The following is a 4,683-nucleotide window of genomic DNA, read 5'->3' as shown; positions in this document are numbered from 1 at the left end:
TGGTGCTCCAATGCACATGGGCTGCTGATTTAGGGCCTGGTGAGAGCCTGGGCTAAGGGAACAGATCTGGGAAACTCCCAAGCATGACAAGGGAAACTCCTGGCTCCTGACTGGAGTGCCAGCGCCCTTAGGCAGAGCCACATTTCACAGGCAGCAAAGGGGGATGGATGTGCCAGGTGGTCACACTTCACAGATACTCAGAGGAAGAGCTGGGGTCATTCTGGGGAGAGGAACCTGGCAGGAACAATAGGAATGCACACCAGGAATGCTGTGGAAGGCCAAGGTGAGTGGGCCAACACCACCTGCAACACCAAGGCTGTTCACAGGCACGGCCCACCTGTGAGCCAGAGGGAAATGATGCCTGGGCTTGGCTCCATATTTGGGAGGAGATGAGGGCAGAGAAAGGGAGAAGCTGTGGAAGATGAGAGGGCTGTATAAGCATGGCCAATGGAGAGAAGGAGCAATCAAAGAGCCAGCTGCAGAGACACAAACTGCAGCTTGCTGTGCTGGTTTGCCTGAGGGCTGTAGATAATCACTACAGAATGGGAAAGAATCTTCTTAACTCACTAATTAACAAATCATCTACAAACTGTACAAATTTGCACCAATTTTTTATATCCTTTTCAATCAAACTTTGATACTCTTGGATGGGGAGGGGGGAATGGTAGAGGCTTCTGGAATGCCATGGGGTAGACTTGTTGAAGGCAGTTTTCACCTGTCTCATCCAGGTGAAAGCAAGTGAACATTGACTTTCTCCATTTAATGGAAGGCTTCAGAATGCCTTGCGCTGCGTGTCACTCTGCCTGCTTTGGATACTCTTCTTGGCTTCAAGTGATGCCTTAAAGAACCTAGAACAAAACAAAAAAACCACACTTTTGACATAGGAGGTAATATAAAGGCTCATCTTTATTGGAGCCCTCCAGTAGCACATATGGCAAATGACCATAGAATTCCTCCCCTTCATGAGGTGAATACAGTTTTATAAGCTTAATAAAATAGCATATTTGTCAAAAATCACCAGTTCGGGCCACACATAGTGAAGTAATTCCTCCCTCAGTTCAACAGTCTCTAAATCCTCTTCCACTCAGATGGAAACTCAACATTGCTTATGAAAATGTGTCTCAAAGAGCTGTTTCCAGTCTTGGTTTCCAAGAAGAACAAATATAGGTTTAGTTGCCTTGTACTCTCCAGGGCTTGGAGGTCTGAAATATGTTTTGTCTTTCTACTTACAGAAAAGGTTGGGAAAAGTAATGAGAAAACTTGCCACAGATACAACAACAGGCTACAGAGCTACAAATATGTGTGTAAAGAATACAGAGAATATACAAAAGAGAAAATGCAAAAATCAATCTGGAATCACCAGGCCAATGGAATCCTATCTCCCAGCGGGTGCACTCCTCCATTTGTCTTAATCAAGATGGGCTGGGCTGAGAAGAACCATCCCACATCTGTATTGGTCCCTGCCACCCTGACTTAAGCTTCTTCAAATATTTCCTGAAGTAAATTTCAGGGGCTGCTTGGCCACTAAAGACAGCGAAAGCCCTGCCACCGTGACTTGAGTTAGGGGCTGCTGGCTCACTAAAGACACTGAGTGCAAGAGTGTCACTCAAGGCAGCAGAAGGCCATTACCCTGCCCAGTGAGGAGACCAGCTTGGAATCAACCAATCGCCCTGGCACAACTTTACTGTGCTGTCTTGGCAAAATTCTTCTGCCCATAAGAATTTCTGTCAATGTTACACAAGCTCAGGCACAGCTGTCCTCTGAATTACAACAAGAATATTTCCCATCACGTCAAAAATCACAAGGGATGTGAAACTCCTTTTTCATGCCAAAAAGGGACTTCCACCCCCTTCTGTGTGCGCCCAGGGGCCCTAGCACCCTGGCACGAGGGGCACAAGTCTCTCCCTATGCATGTCTCCAAAACCCTTTTAGCAGAGACTTGAGTATCTTTGCAGTGACTCAGGGCCCCGCACCTCATACCTTATGGGGGTCTCCACAACTCCTCTGTGGCTGCCTAACACTGATCATGCCTTCTCCATCCTCTACCAGTGATTTCATAAAATCTGCACCAAATGCCACAACAATAGAAAGGTTCAAATGCACCCTTATAATTTACACGGAGTCTGCACACGAAACTGTAACACTTCCCGTTTGGCTCCTTCCTGCTCTAAAGATCCCAGGTGAGCTGACCTGCTGCCAACAGTTGCATGTTTGAAACAGTGAGGCTCTAAGGGTACTTCTCTACAGTCCCATCTGGGCTGCCAAAGTACTGAGGAAACTCCCCTGTGTGACCATTCCAGAGGCACAGGTGGCTCCAATGAGCCTATGGTTGCCCTGTTTGATTCCCTACCCATGCCACTCTCACCCAGTCAGAGCAGGTTTCCATACCCATTCAGCCTCAGCATTCCCCCAGCAGATTCACAGATGTCACGTTCCATAAGGAGCCACCAGCTCCTGCTGCAGTGCTCAGTGTCCATTCAAATCCTGGCCAGTGCCACAGCTCCCTGTGCCCTCTGTTATGCAAAGCATGGGCAGTTCACAGCCTCTGGTCCCAGGCTCCTGCCAGCCAGAGCTCAATCTGCAGCTGGCACTGCAGCTGCACACCCAGCTGCCTGCCCCAAATGGATTCCTCAGCTGCTGCCTGCCCCAGAGACTGCACAGCGCTGGTCCCGGGTGTCTTCCGGCAGAAGCCGTGCTCCAGAGCGCACTGTGACTGGTACAATGCTCTCCACGCGAAGAAGCCGTTTCTTCGCCTCCAGGACACGGAGAGAGTGACAGCTTCCGAAAGGCAAAGAACGGAGCCTCACAGCACTGGGACTGTGTGCGCAGCTAGTGGAAAAGCTTTTTGCTAAGATGTAGGTGCCAAGAGACGCTAAAGACAAAGATACGGCGCTCTCCGAAGCTAAGCGCCGGTCCCGGGCATCTTTCGGCAGAAGCCGCGCTCCGGAGCGCACGGCGAGCGGCACATGCCTCCGCTAGCCGGAGAGAGCGGCTTCTTCCGAAAGGCGAAGAACGAAGCAGCACAACACTGGGATTTTGTGCGCAGCTTGCAAAGTTATAGAAAACAGTACCTTTCCTCTCTCCTGTCTTTTCCATTCACATTAACATTCGAATACAAGGCGTCTTGGATGACTTTCTTTTGCTTCTTGCAAAACACTCTGCAGACCTCTGTGCAACCTCTAGAACACAATGGGAGATGTTTTCTCTCCAGGCACATTTTCTCCTAGTGAGACATAGTGGAAAAGTTTTTTGCTAACATGTAGGTGACCAGAGACACTAAAGATGAAGATACGGAGCTCTCCGAAGCTTAGCGCCGGTTTCGGGCGTCTTTCGGCAGAAGCCGCGCTCCGGAGTGCACCGCGACTGGCACAATGCTCTGCTACCGGCACAATGCTCTGCCCGATCGGCACAATCCTCATCCTGCAGGAAGAGGGGCCTAAGAAAGCAGCAGAGAGCCTTCTTACAAGGGCAGGTCCTAAAAGGACAAGGGGCAATGTCTTTACAGTGACAGAGGGTAGCTTTAGATGAGATATTGGGAAGGAATTCTTGACTGTGAGGCTGCCGAGATGCTGGCATCCCAGAGCAGCTGTGGATGCCTGTTTTCATGTAAGCAGGGTCAGCACAGAAGACACAGACACCAACTTCAGGAATAATTGTCATTTATTATAATTTGAAACTGCAAAGAATTTCAAATGGATAAGTAAACAGGACATAAAATCATTATCAAATATTTATAAAAGGACAAGATAGGCAATGCATCTAATCATTACTATAGAAGACTGCCTACAGTGATGAAGAAAGACACATCACAAGTTACCCTAATCCTTGACCATCATCCAGGCCTGCCCATCAACTGGGTGGAAGCCACTGTCATAGCGAAGGACTGGGGAACCACCGACAGCAACTGGGAAATCCTGCAGGTACCTTCCCCTACAGGCAGTGCAGTTACTGACTGTCTGTGAGAGGTCCCCATTTTTATACTGCAGAATAAGCAAGACACCAAAACTTCTACTGCAGTAACATCTGGCTTCATTCTCCTACTGGGATGCTCCCAAGGCCTGGGAGGGCTCAAAGAAAAACCAAGAGATTTGTCTGTGATCCCACTCCTCCTAAACAAGGCCCGATGCAGCCTTGTCTAGTTCCTAAGTATGGAAAGGTAAATCTATTTTTTATCCATGGAGTGGCTATACATAGCACTAGTTTTGAAGGTCCATCAAGTTGCCAATTTTGGCAAAAGGACTGTTGTTCAGGCCTTAGTCAGGGCCTGTTGACCAGGACTTAGTACTTAAATGCCTCATCCCTCAAAGTGTTCAAGGACAGCTTCTAAGCCAAGATAGGTACACTGTGGACAGCCGGGTCTAGCGCAAGCCATCCCTCCACAAGCAAGGCAAGGGGGTCAGAGCTAGATGATCACCAAGGTCCCTTCCAGCCCAAACCATTCTATGGCTCCTCAATTAGATGTTGCCCCTCCCCCAGTGGGCCCTATGCAACAGAACCCCGCAGTGCTCAGAACATGGAACCCACCCCTCTGTGACATCAGCCCCAGGACCAAGGGCGCCACGGGCAGCGCAGCTGCTGCAGGCAGTGCGGCTGTGACTGTGCTGCTGCACGGAGCTCTCAGTGCTTGCAGCTGACTCGTGCCTCTGGGAGCCATGAATGGCCTCGGCCCTCCCACCCTGCCGC

The 4,683-nt window shown here is 49.6% G+C and overlaps 1 protein-coding gene across 1 annotated transcript in view; it reads left to right on the top strand.

Annotated features, from left to right (window-relative positions):
- Positions 1-4,683, top strand: part of LOC102032254 (acrosin-like) — a 10,485-nt gene that overhangs the window by 2,952 nt on the left and 2,850 nt on the right. The window lies entirely within an intron of this gene.

Source organism: Geospiza fortis, unplaced genomic scaffold, assembly GCF_000277835.1.
Source record: "Geospiza fortis unplaced genomic scaffold, GeoFor_1.0 scaffold41, whole genome shotgun sequence".
Lineage (NCBI taxonomy): Eukaryota > Metazoa > Chordata > Aves > Passeriformes > Thraupidae > Geospiza > Geospiza fortis.
This window is presented reverse-complemented; position numbering and strand designations above follow the sequence as displayed.